This window comes from Zalophus californianus, chromosome 2, assembly GCF_009762305.2.
Source record: "Zalophus californianus isolate mZalCal1 chromosome 2, mZalCal1.pri.v2, whole genome shotgun sequence".
Lineage (NCBI taxonomy): Eukaryota > Metazoa > Chordata > Mammalia > Carnivora > Otariidae > Zalophus > Zalophus californianus.
The window spans coordinates 72,675,582-72,689,278 of NC_045596.1; the positions used below are offsets into that span (position 1 = coordinate 72,675,582).

A 13,697-nucleotide genomic window follows, 5' to 3' on the forward strand; every position below is an offset into this window, starting at 1 on the left:
TTGTTACATCTGAGTAATAATTGAGAAAAATATAGATGACTGGTCAGATATTGTATAACATACCTTGGTAAATGGACAGCTTTACAACTTTACCTTAGCAGAGTATGAGCAAGTTGATAGTCTTTCAAGAAAGGTCTGTGGAAGTTTTAGGTCATAGTCTTAGAATTGTCATTTGTGGGTTGAGTTCATCAAGTCATGTTTGGCCTAAATGGCCTGTAAAACAATCTTTTAATATGTGCTTATTTAGTGGCTGGATCCTCGTTTCGCCTTTTATGTCAAAAGGTATAAAAAGGAGGGGAATGACAGATGTGGTTTCCTGATACTTTGAACAACATATAAGCATTAAAATGAAACAGAATTTCACAAAATCTCAGAGGTATTGTCTCCTTTTCGCAGACTCCAAGCGTGGTACATAGGAGTTCTTCTTTTAGCAGTTAGTCTGGGTATGAGGCTGGATATTGACTCATCAGTACATTTTCTTATTAAAACTATATACACATGACATCATCTAAAAAGCGTTTATTAACACTAGAGGGGGAGTGTTTTAATTTCATTTCTCTACCAAGTGATAGGTCGAAATGAGTCCTTCTGGACCAGACTTCACTTCCTGGCAACGCTGGGGGTGACTTGAACTGCCAAAGCTCCATTCTAAATTATTGAAAATGGGCCCCACAGAGGCAGAGGTCACTGATTGGCTCATTCAGTGTTTCCTAAAAGGCACTTACCCTGGAAAGTTGTTGATAGAACAGGCTGCATATCCAGTCGCCAACGCATCAGGAATTCCTCTTGGCTCAACCTGAAAAGTATACCCAGAATCTGACAGCTTATTACCATTTCTGCGCCCCCCCCCCATTCCAGGACGCATTGCTTCTCACTTGGATTGTTGCCACAATGTCCTAACTAGTTTCCTTGCTTCTGTATTGTTCCTTCTGCAACACACACACCAGGTTCATTACCAGCACAGCCAGAAGAGCCATCCTTTGACATACAAGTCAGTAAGGCTGTTCCTCTGCTGAAATCCTGCAATGACAGCCCACATTTCTCTGAATGAAAGCTCAGACCCTTACTCCAGCCTCCCCTGCTCTGCATGGCCTGCTGCTCTCTCTGCATCTCCTCTTTGACCCTTCTCCCATGAACTCCCTGTCCTGCCCTCCAGTCCTTCTTCTCCAGCCCCACTGGCCTCCTCACTCTTCCTGCCTCCAGCAGTTTCCTCTTCCTGCACGTATCTCCATGACCCACTCTCAGTTTTTTCAACTCTTTGTGCAAATGTTTCAAGTGTTATGTCCTCAATGAGGCTGCCCTCTATCTCCCTATCTTACTCACACCCCCACTGAACACTCCCAATCGTTTAAATCTCCCCCACCCCCCCACCCCGTAGCATTTACTTATTATTATTTTTATTTCTCCCTGCCTCCTCCCCTAGAATGTAAACTTCGTAACAATAAGGATTTTGACTGTTACATTCACTGATGTGTTCTCAGGGCCTAGGACATTGTAGATGTGCAATAGATATTTGTTGAGTAATTGAATGAATGAATGAATACGTTGCTATTTTTTTGGCAGTGACCGAAAAGAGTGCTTTGGACTACTACCTTCTGTTGAAATGTGTTGGTATCTTTGAGGGGGCACCAATAAATAGTTCCCCTGCCTGGTCTAGGTCTAAACCAACTGATAAATAAAACTAAGTTTCAGCAACAGAGGACAAGATACCACCATATTACAAAAAGTACTACTGAAAGAACATGTAGGCAAGTCACCTGTCTAATACTGAACCTCCAAATTAGACACTTGTTTTCACAAAGCAGTACCGGATCATAGCTAATCTCTCCCAACAGGAGCAGAATGAAGTCTCAGAGAAGCAGAGAAGAATCCTTGCTCCCTAGAATAAGAAAAGAGGGAGGAACTGAGCTATCCATGCAGTTTCCCCTACCAAATTCACAAATGACCTGTTTGGCTTTTCCGTGGTGGGTGGGAGGTGGGGCACCTGAGGTTGGTGAGAGGCTGGAGAGAGGTCGGTAGAGTTACTCTAAACATTAGGAATGGGAAAGAAGCATTGTCTCTTGATGATATTTATATTATTCCTCTGTTGAAAAAAAAAGTTGGTGTTTTTTTTTATTTTTTTGGTTAAAAGTAATATGTCTCAATATTTGGAATTGTTAACTTTGCTTTCAGCAAACGCACAGAGATGAAAAGTCAGTCAACATACTTGGAATAGGAAGAATTGCCTAAGATATAAGACTGGGACCTAACCTGTCAGGGAAAAGTTTGGAGAAGGCTATGCTTCTATTTTTTTTTTTATTTTTTAGAAGATTTTATTTATTTATTTGGGAGAGAGAGAGAGAATGAGTTAGAGAGAGAGAGAGAGTGTGCACAAGCTGGGGTCGGGGGAGTGGCAGAGGGATAGGGAGAAGCAGACTCCCCACTGAGCAGGGAGCCCAACACGGGACCCAGGACTCCAGGATCATGACCTGAGCTGAAAGCAGACATTTAACTGACTCAGCCACCCAGGCGCCCCAAGGCTATGCATTTAAAACAGAGATCCTTCAATGGCCCCTCAACTCTAGTCGTGTTGCAAAGGTTTTCAAATCACAGACCACTCTTTTGGGTTTTCTTCAAGGTAATGAGAGGCACATCCTGAAGAAAGCACAGAGATATTTAGGTGTTTGTTATGTGCTGGGGATATAATAGTGCAAAAAATAAATATAGCCCTCGCCCTTACAGAATCTCCTGGGGAAGAAGTTTAAGTAGATGGAGAGTGAAAATAGAATATTAGTAGCTCCAGACATGTATGCATATTGAGGCTAAAGGCAGGAAATGTTCAATCAATGTTTACAAAATGCCCCTTATGCTTCAGGCACAACAATTACAGAATAAAGTGTAGTATGTCTTGACCTGTGCATGGAGCCATGGTACTCAGAGAAAGAAAACTTAATTCAGGATTAGATTTCAAGAAGAGTTTAAGCAAAAAAAAAAAAAAAAAAAAAAAAAAAGAGAGTTTAAGCAATAGCACAGATAGCAGAGGACAAAAGTGAGTTGGAAGATAGATTTGAGATGTTTGCTCAGAATACAGCAGAGTGAATGATGCAGAGACAAAAATGCAACATGAGAAAGTAAGATATGGGAAGGATAAAGGATCAACTTCTACATATGTTTAGGTACAGTGAAAGGAGGAGAGAATAGAAAGAATGGGGGAAAGATAAAAGCTCAGATGTTTCCAGAATAAAGTCATTGAAGCCTTCAGCTGTGAAAACCATACTGTGTTCTCATCAGTAAATCACACACATGCATGAGAGCGAAACTGCCGAGCAATAAGGAAAAAACTGAAAATTAAAAAAACAAGTAGCAAAGAAAAACAGGTTATTTACCAAGGAATAACAACTGGATAGCAACAGAGTTCTCATTAGCAACAATATATGCCAGAAAACATTAGACTCTTATCTTCAAAGAGTGTGGAAAACACAACCAGCAGGCTAGAACTGTGTTCTCAGAAAAGTTATCACTCAAAGTGAGGATGAATTAAAACCACTTCAAGATATACAAAGACAAGTGTTTATTACCACGGGCTCTTGAAGAAAGTATTCTAAAGGATGAAATTCAACAGAGAAGAAAAGATGGGTGCAAAAATCAATGGTAATCAAAGGACAGGGCACGCTAGAAGTTTGTGTGGTGAAGGTCTGGGGGAAAGAGGTGGGGAGGGGTGTAGGGAAGAGGAAAGCAGAGACTGTGACAGGTCACTCTTGTACTCTCAGGGATCTGGGCTTCTCCTGAAGGTTCTGTGACCCACAGAAGGGTCTTGGCAAGGTGGTGACACTGTTTGATGTGTTTAGTAGGATCACTCTGGCAGGAAGGTAGAGACTTTGGAAGGGAACAAGACTAGTGCCTTGAGGCCAGTTAGAGATTGTGGGTATAGTTTAGAGGAGAAGTGATTAGGACCTGACTGAAGGTAAAGCAAGGAAGAAAGCAGCCAGATTCAAGAACTATTCCAGTGGTAGGACCTCAGGAGTCCGTAAATGATTCTATGTGGGGAGAAAGAGGAAGCAACGAAGATGTCATCGGTTTGTTAGGGCAGCTTCGATGGAGCCCAACTGCAGCAAGAGGAGACTGGGAGATGACAGTAGGAAGGCAGATGATCCATGAGAACTCACTGGTGAATGGCTGGTGAGACCTAGAGGAATAGCCAGAGGGAGACCAGAGTGAAGAAAGATTTCAAAATGGGAGGCTCCGGCGCCTGGGTGGCTCAGTCGTTAAGCGTCTGCCTTCAGCTCAGGTCATGATCCCAGGGTCCTGGGATCGAGTCCCGCATCGGGCTCCCTGCTCAGCAGGGGGCCTGCTTCTCCCTCTCCCACTCCCCCTGCTTGTGTTCCCTCTCTCGCTGTGTCTCTGTCTCTGTCAAATACATAAATAAAATCTTAAAAAAAAAAAAATGGGAGGCTCATTCCCAAGTTGAAATGCTAATGGGTGAGAACAAGGGAGAGAGAACCTTTAACAAAGGTTAAAGGCAGAAAGGATAAAAGGTGTCTGATAGAACAAGGGCATGGGGAGGCAGGAGGTCGAGAGCCTCCTATACAAGGGAAGATAGGGAAAGAGGCAGATAAAAGAAACTCACAACTCCCTCCTCCTTTGAAAGTAGCACCATGACTGCACAGAGCAGTGATAAACGCATGCCAAGAAATTTAATGAGTCAACGAATGAAAAGATGGATAAATGATAAATACATTCGACACTGGTCCCAAAACACGGTGTAACTCTGAGGAAGGCCAGCATGTTCTCAAGATAGGTATGGTAGACCTCTAGTGGCCAAAAAGAAAATTCAACCATTATATTAAGATGGCTAAGGTAAATAGATTTGCAAAAGAATAAACAGATAAAAACATTGCTCTGCAAAGATCCTGTTGTACCCAATCTTTGATGTGTTCGGTTTCTTATCAATGGAGTTTAATGGTATTTGCATTATGAGTTTACTTTCATAATTAACTACTTAGACTGAATGGCTTATGGAAAATGAAGCCAGTAATCTTTTAATTATGATTAAAACCTAACAACAACAACAAAATAGGAGGGGAATAATTACTTATGTGTGAAATTTCATGTACAAGCTAGATAAAAGTACGTATTCATTTTCAAATACAGAAACGGGGAGAGAGACAATTATAACCAAATGAGCCCTTGATTGCAAAAGTCTCAAGTATGATGAAAAGGATGTATTTAAAAACAACAGCAACAGGGATTTTAAAAAATAAGTAAAAATATGAAACAGTAAAAAGAAGGGTAACAAACTACTTCAACCCTTAAAAATTAATAATAATGTCCTAATGTCAAATTACTTTGAGGAATCTCAAGGAAGAATTATTCACTGATAGGAACTATGATTCTTTTATGAACCCGAGTGTTTTCTAATGGAGATGGAGTTGAGTTATCCTCAAGTTAAGAACAATCAAATAAAATGTTTGGCACCGGCTTCAATTAATGAAACTCAAAAGATCTTCGGTTTGTGAATCAGGAAAAGCATCTTGGATGATCCACCTTTTCCATTACAATAGATTTTATCAACAATGGACAGTGTCTTAAGTAGATGAAAGAAAATAATCCATTTTAAAAGAATTATCCGACAGAGGTTGGCGGGGATGCAGAGAAAGGGGAACCCTCCTACACGGTTGGTGGGAATGCAAGCTGGTGCAACCACTCTGGAAAACAGTATGGAGGTTCCTCAAAAAGTTGAAAACAGAGCTACCATATGACCCAGCAATTGCACTACTGGGTATTTACCCCAAAGGTACAAATGTAGGGATCCGAAGGGGTATGTGCACCCTGATGTTTATAGCAGCAATGTCCACAATAGCCAAACTATGGAAAGAGCCAAGATGTCCATCGACAAATGAATGGATAAAGAAGATGTGGTATATATATACAATGGAATAATATGCAGCCATCAAAAAGGAATGAAATCTTGCCATTTGCAATGACGTGGATGGAACTGGAGGGTTTTATGCTGAGCAAAATAAGTCAATCAGAGAAAGACATGTATCATATGATCTCACTGATATGAGGAATTATTAGTCTCAGGAAACAAACTGAGGGTTGCTGGAGTGGTGGGGGGTGGGAGGGATGGGGTAGCTGGGTGATAGACATTGGGGAGGGTATGTGCTATGGTGAGTGCTGTGAATTGTGCAAGACTGTTGAATCACAGACCTGTACCTCTGAAACAAATAATACATTATATGTTAAAAAAAAAAAAAAGAAGATAGCAGGAAGGGAAAAATGAAGGGGTGGAAATCGGAGCGGGAGACGAACCATGAGAGACTACGGACTCTGAGAAACAAACAGAGGGTTCTAGAGGGGAGGAGGGTGGGGAGATGGGTTAGCCTGGTGATGGGTATTAAAGAGGGCACGTACTGAATGGAGCACTGGGTGTTATATGCAAATAATGAATCATGGAACACTACATCAAAAACTAATGATGTAATGTATGGTGATTAACATAACATAATAAAATAAAAAAATAAAAAAGTTATTTGTGTCAATTATGCAGCTGGTGAGGGGTAGTGTGAGAGAGTAAGGGACTACTGGATGTGCGATTATAGATGTGGAAATTCATCATTGAATTTAAAAGCCTGAGTTAGCAGAATTGAAAGAAGCTCAGTTCTTTGGGATTTCTTGTTTGGTTCTGACTCCTTTTTGATGTTCAATTCAGTACTGCTGTACTTGAGAAAAAACATTAAAAGTGTCTTAATGTCTCTCTAGACTTTTTAAAGGTACCATATACAGTATTTACGTTCCTTATTGGCTCTGATCTGTCTGGGGTTTAGTCATCAGGCATCATTCTATATTTAAATAACAACAAATATTTTGATTTGATAGGAATATAAGCAGTAATCTGGAAGCAAGTAAAAATTTTTTCAAGTAATATTTAGGCACTTTTTTTTCATATTTAGGTGTTATAAAACATCTCTTAAAAGTATAGGCATGCACACAAAGGTTATCTCTGGACTTTTTATTTTTTTAAAATATTTTATTTATTTATTTGAGAGAGAGAGAGAGAGAGAGAGAGCATGAGCAGGGGGAGGGGCAGAGGGAGAAGCAGATTCCCTGCTGAGCAGGGAGCCAGACATGGGGCTCGATCCCAGGACCCTGGGATCATGACCTGAGCTGAAGGCAGACGCTTAACCGACTGAGCCACTAGGCACCCCATCTCTGGACTTTTTAACTAGATAGTTTTATTCTGCTTTTCTTGTATTGCATGTGTACCCAAAGTTCTCTGCTTTTTGCATATGTTACATGTCATTTTTTTCTTTTGTCCCCCCCAGCTTTATTGAGGTATAGTTGTCAAAATAAAAATTGTATATATTTAAAGTGTGCAACATGACTTGATATATGTATACATTGTGAGATGATTGCCACAATCAAGCTAATTAACTCATCCATCACCTCATGGTGTCACCTTTTTTTTTCCCATGGTGAGAATGCTTAAGATCTATTCTCTTAATAAATTTCAAGCATACAATACAGTTTAATTAACTATCATCCCCATGCTGTATATTAGACCCCAGAACTTATTCATCTTATAACTGAAAATTTGTACCCTTTAACCAATGTCTCTCCCATTCCTCACCCCCTCATAACCACCATTCTCTCTAAGAATTCAGCTTCTTTAGATTTCACATATCAGTGAATCAGACAGTCTTTATCTTTTGTGTCTGGCTTATTTCACTTAGAATAATGTCCTCCAGGTTCACCTATGTTGTTACATTGTGACTGTGTCAGTGAACATGGGATTGTAGATATCAGTGTCTCTTTAAGATACTGATTTCATTTCCTTTGTGTGTTTACCCACTGTAAAAATGGTGGGATTGCTGGATCATATGGTAGTTCTATTTTAAATTTTTTGAGGCATTTCAGTTCCATTTTCATTTTGTTTGTGCCAATTTACATTTCCCTCCATCAATGTATAAGGGTTCCCTTTTCTTCATACCCTCTCCAACACTTGTTCTAACTTGTCTTTTTGATAATAGCCATCTTATTATCTTATGGTGGTTTTGATTTGTATTTCCCTGTTGTTCAGGGATGTTGAATACCTCTTCATCTGCCAATTAACCATTCATATGTCTTCTTTGAATATCTATTCAGGTCTTTTGCCCATTGTTTTTTTGTTCTTGAGCTACGTGAGTTCCTTATATATTTTGGATGTTAACTCCTTATCAGATGTATGATTTGCAAATATTTTCTTCCATTCTGTAGGCTGCCTTTCCACTTTGTTAATTGTTCTTTTGCTGGGCATAATCTTTTTTAGTTTGATGTAGTCCCACTTGCTTACTTTTGCTTTTGTTGCCCATATTTTTGGTGTCACATACAAAAAAATCCATTGCCAAGACCAATGTCAAGGAGGTTTCCCCTATGTTTTCTTCTAGGAATTTAATGGTGTAGATACTACGTTTAAGTCTATACTCCATTTTGATTTAATTTTTGTGTACAGTATAAGAGTCCAATTTCATTCATTTGCATGTGGATATGCATTTCATTCATTGCATGTTTTCCCAAAGCTATTTATTGAAGAGACTCTGCTCTCCCTATTGTGTGTTTTGGTGCCCTTGTGAAAGATTAGTTGACCATATATGTGTGGATTTCTTTCTGGATTCTCAGTTCTGTTCCATTGGACTATGTGCCTGTTTTTATGCCAGTACTGTACTATTTTGATTATTATAGTTTGTAATATAGTTTGAAATCAGGAAATGTGATGCTTCCACATTTGTCATTTTCTAAATGTTAGTTTTTTTTTAAAAGATTTTTATTTATTTATTTGGCAGAGAGAGAGATAGCGAGAGAGGGAACACAAGCAGGGGGAGTAGGAGAGGGAGAAGCAGGCTTCCTGTGAAGCAGGGAGCCCGATGTGGGGCTCAATCCCAGGACCCCGGGATCATGACCTGAGCTGAAGGCAGACACTTAACGACTGAGCCACCCAGGCGCCCTAAATGTTAGTTTAAAAGGTTCGGTTTCCCTTATTGACTAGACACTGTAACATGGCTGACAGAAGCTATTATGTCTTTGTGGGCAAGTTCTATAGCATCTCTTGATATTCTGAGAACTGTCGAGAGCTGATCTACATGGAACGCTAGACAAAAACACATATTGTCTGGAACAGTGTGATGATGTCAGAGGAAAGTTGGAGAAAAGTAGGAAATGTTAAGGGTAGCTAACAATGGGGTCAAAACTTCACAGAGAATAGCTTTGAATATAAGGAGCAAGAAGGCAAGGGAAACTGGAGAATGTGTTACATGTGATTCAACAGACTTCTAACCTTGGGAAAGTCAGACCCTTGAAACAAAGATCTGTTTCAATATGTAACCATATTCATTTCCTCGTATAGGACTACTATGCATATAGACCATAGCATCTATCTTTTCAATAACGTTATTTATTCTGACAACACTGAGTTCTACGGGCCTACGACCTTCACTAATGCTCTTGTTTTTTGTTCCTTCCTCTATTTCTCCCCTTCTCCTTCCGTTCCTTATTTCCTTTCCTTTCCTCTCTCTTTGTCTCTTAATCATTATATATTGTTCCCAAAATAAGAGAAAGGAGTGAGTTCAGGTTTGAAACTACCAGACATGTAATGCCTTTGTGTTTTTTTATTTAGCCAACTCTTAATTGATTCATTTAGCAAGCTTATGTTTGCTAATAAATATTAACACATAATCATTGTTATAGAGGGGGTTTACTTAGTAAATAGTAATTTAAAAAAGAAAGGAAAATTCAGTCTCTGCTGTCAGGGAATTTACAGTCTAGTGGAAGCAACTGAAAGTAAACAAATAATTAACCCCAATAATTTTTATTACAAACTAGGATGAGTGCTATGACAGAAGAGCACAAATATATGAGTGGGGGGTGGGTATGGAGAGAGGATTCCCTGAGGATGTGACTTGTAACCTGAGACCTGAGAACTGTGGTTTTGATTCTCTACTGGGCGGTCTTGACAATGTCTGGAGACATTTTTGGTTGTCACAACCAGGAAGGGGAAGATTTAAATTTCCTGATCATGTAGTGTGACTTTGGTTTATGTCCGTAACAGGGATAGTTTCAAAATGAAAAGATTTAGCTTTATTCCCCATAAATTATATTGACCTAAGTATCCCTCCCTTGATTAGGCTTCAGTTATTTCGGGGTGAGAGTAGACTGCACCTAACATAAAAAATCATTACTTAGTTTTGAATGTCAAATTAGATATCTCTGAGCACCTGGGAAAATGCCTTGAATGCAAGAATTTGTAGAGAAAGAAGTTTTTTTGACTTCTAATACCTTCTAATACATTTCAAGACACCTACATATGACTCATATCCTAACGTTTTATGATAAGAGATTCAGTAGATTGAAAGGAGGTTCTGATGTCAGGGCGGTTCCCATCAGACAGGAAGAAGTACAAAGTCTTTCTCATGCTGTGGGGGGAGGAAACCAAAGGAAAGCAGGGAAGAGGAAAGCGAAGCAAAAAAAAAAAAAAATCTGATTTGGATATTGTTGCTTTGTCTTTGTAATGCCAAGAAGAGTATCTAAAGCACTGAGGATTTGGGGGAAATCTAGGCATCAAAGGCTTGCTTTATATTCCTCAGGGTTTCCCTCTGCATTGTCCTTCTCTCTGGGTTGTTGTCATTGTCCTTAGGCTGGCTTCCCTCAGGCTAGCAAAATGGCTGAAGCTGTTGTCAGAGCTCATATCCCATCACCACATCATCCAGACCCAGAGAGAGAATGCCTTTGCTGGAGCATTCTCCACAAGTGTTCCAAGATCCATTCTGATGAGAGAGGTTTAGGTCATACATCTAAACCAATCTGCCACTATCAGGGAAATAAAATGTGTTAATCACAGTTATCGCCATATCTTCCACTAGACTCCAGGAGAGGAATCAGCTTCCCTACAACTACATGGATCTCAAATGGAAATCAGGCACTATTGGTAAAAGGGGAATGAATTCTGGAGACAGACACAAATGCTCATCTTAGTCTACTCCATAGGCTACCTAATAGCCATACATACTCTCAACACATGGCTTTAAACATGCTCAAGCTAAGATGGAATGCATACACCTCATCTCAAAAAAGACAACCCAGACTGATCTAGTTACTGATCGAAATTCTAGGAGCTTTGTAGGAATCAAAACTTATATATCACACACCTTACCATCTACATTAATATGACTTATATTTGACTATCTGCATTATTCCAGGAGAGTCTTGATTAGAAGATAAAGTGGCAAATAACTTTTCTCAACTTGCTCTCCCTACGGTGTCTCAATAGATCACTCAACTGTGGTAAGACTGTTTACTCTTTGAGGCTTGCTTCAAAACTTTCCCCTTGCTAAGTCTCCTGATCCTAAACCATTAATAACAAACTTGGTTCAATCCCCATATGCTGCTCACACTAAACTATTTCCAGGTACAGTAAACAAGAACCAAACCTTAATAAATACCCTGCCTTTGACCTTGTTATTCTGAAATGCTGCTAATATTCCATCAAGGAAATGGTTTCCTTTACTGTGGTAGGCAATAAACATGATCAGAGGCTACTTACAACCTCCCTTGTCCTTGAAATGTGCGTTCTGCTTGCTTTTTCCACTCCCAGAGGCTGCTCCAAGGACATAGCCTTGATCTGATGATAGAGATGTGGTGTTGAGAACATCTGCATGGTATATGTGACCGAACCTAGTTAAGGCCTCTATATATTAAGATTTGATGGGTGGCTGCAGGGATCCACTTGTCTTGCTCCTGGCCAAGTCAAGTCTTGTGTATGTGAGTTCTCTTTGTTTATTAAAACTGCCACCTGGAGTGGCATGCCTCTTCCTTTGATCACTCCCTGCTCTCCATGCACAAGGGGCCAGTTTCGGACACACCCAGGAAGTTCCTGAGAAGGTTACAAACCAATAGTAAATCACCCCTCTCCCTATGCTGCTTAGAGGCTCCTTTCCCATTGCTGTGAGTTAAGGAGCTTAGAGATTATATTCAGGGCCTAGGAAATCACAGGCTTGGAGTTTATTTGACAATAAAGCTCTCTTAGAGTTTAGATTTTTCCAAGGTTATTTGTTTCATAAGCCAGCAGCCAAAGTCAGAGATAAGTTGTAATCCTGAAGTCCAGTTCAAGCCTTCAGAGTTTCTTTGGTAATAAGCCTTCATTTCCCTGTTTTGCTCATTTCTTGGACTTACTCAGAAACTCTGGGGGTTGGGGTCCAGCAATCTGACTTGTGATATATAGCCTTCAAGGTGATTCATTTTTCCTTTCTTCCTTCCTTCCTTCCTTCTTCCTTCCTTCCTTCCTTCCTTCCTTCCTTCCTTCCTTCCTTCCTTCCTTCCTTCCTTCCTTCCTTCCTTCCTTCCTTCCTTCCCTCCTTCCCTCCTTCCTTCCTCCCTCTTTCCTTCCTTCTTCCTTCCTTCCTTCCCTCCTTCCTTCCCTTCTTCCCTCCTTCCTTCCTCCCTCCCTCCCTCCCTCCTTCCTTCCTTCTTCCTTCCTTCCTTCCCTCCTTCCTTCCTTCCTTCCTCCCTCCCTCCCTCCCTCCTTCCTTCTTCCTTCCTTCTTTCCTTCCTTCCTTCCTTCCTTCCTTCCTTCCTTCCTTCCTTCCTTCCTTCTTCCTTCTTTCCTTCCTTCGTCCTTCCTTCCTTCCTTCTTTCCTTCCTTCCTTCCTCTCTTTCTCTCTCTCTCTTTGTCATTTCAGGACAATTTGAATAGCAGAGGCCTGCACGAGGGACAGGAAGCATTAGCGTTCTGAGACACATCACATCCTAGATTTCTCCCCACTCTCCTCTGCTGGTACTGTGACATGCAGTGGACAACTGCTTTTCCAGTCTTTCCAGGTTCTCGGGCAACTGAGTAGAAATCAAAGGTAGTGTTTCTCTAAGCGAGGTCTTATTTTCTTCTTTCTGCTTTCGGATGCCAGTTATCAAAACTATCTTATCTCTTTTATGTAGGAATTTATTGAAAGCCATAAAAAGTAGTTAACACATTCTAGCATCCTAATTTTTTTTCCTTCAAAGTCCCTTAATGCTAAAGCTTCATTATGTACACAATCTGGTTCTCAGGGTACAGAAGGACAAAAGAAAGAAAATTCAAGATCAAGATTGCAAATTCATAATTCTATGGAAGCCTAATATAGTAATCACTGATTTTTATAAAACAAGCAGTTAGACCAAGTGATCAGAAATCTTTTTTGTATTTTATGTATGGGGAATATAATCTGTAAACTATCTCATATCAAAGGATTTTTGCCCCGATTAGGGAGTTTTTTCAATTTCAAATATTTCTACTTCTCCATTTTGTTTATATGAAATTTGTTATTTGGGACATGGTATCATCCATGAGTAAAGGAGGAGAGAAAAGGAAAAGAGAGGGATGTGGAGTAGGAAGGAAAGAGGAAGGGAGAGAGAGAGAGTTAACGTTCACTTAGTACTGTGCAACATCCCATTATATAAATTATCTCATTTAATCTTCCAAATAACTCTAGATTATTTAAATCTCTAGAATGCATTCTTCAAATGAAATTTTACCTGAAAGCCACTATAACAAAGCAGGTAACTGTTGGGTAAATAGCTTTGGATGGGCAGTTGAGAGAGTAGGTACACTTTCATCTCCCTTGGGATAACACACAGCATAATTTTAAAAACATATCATCTATTTTATATTTAAAAAAAGACTACATTCTGGTCGGTGTAGTTTTGGCAGTTAA

At 39.9% G+C, this 13,697-nt stretch overlaps 1 long non-coding RNA gene across 1 annotated transcript in view; it reads left to right on the top strand.

Moving 5' to 3' along the window:
- LOC113925279 overlaps positions 1 to 12,825 on the top strand; it is a 30,792-nt gene extending 17,967 nt beyond the window's left edge. The window contains exon 3 of the long non-coding RNA XR_003520966.1: positions 12,690 to 12,825. This is a non-coding gene — a long non-coding RNA (uncharacterized LOC113925279). The remainder of the gene's footprint in view (positions 1 to 12,689) is intronic.
- Positions 12,826 to 13,697: the final 872 nt, after the last annotated feature.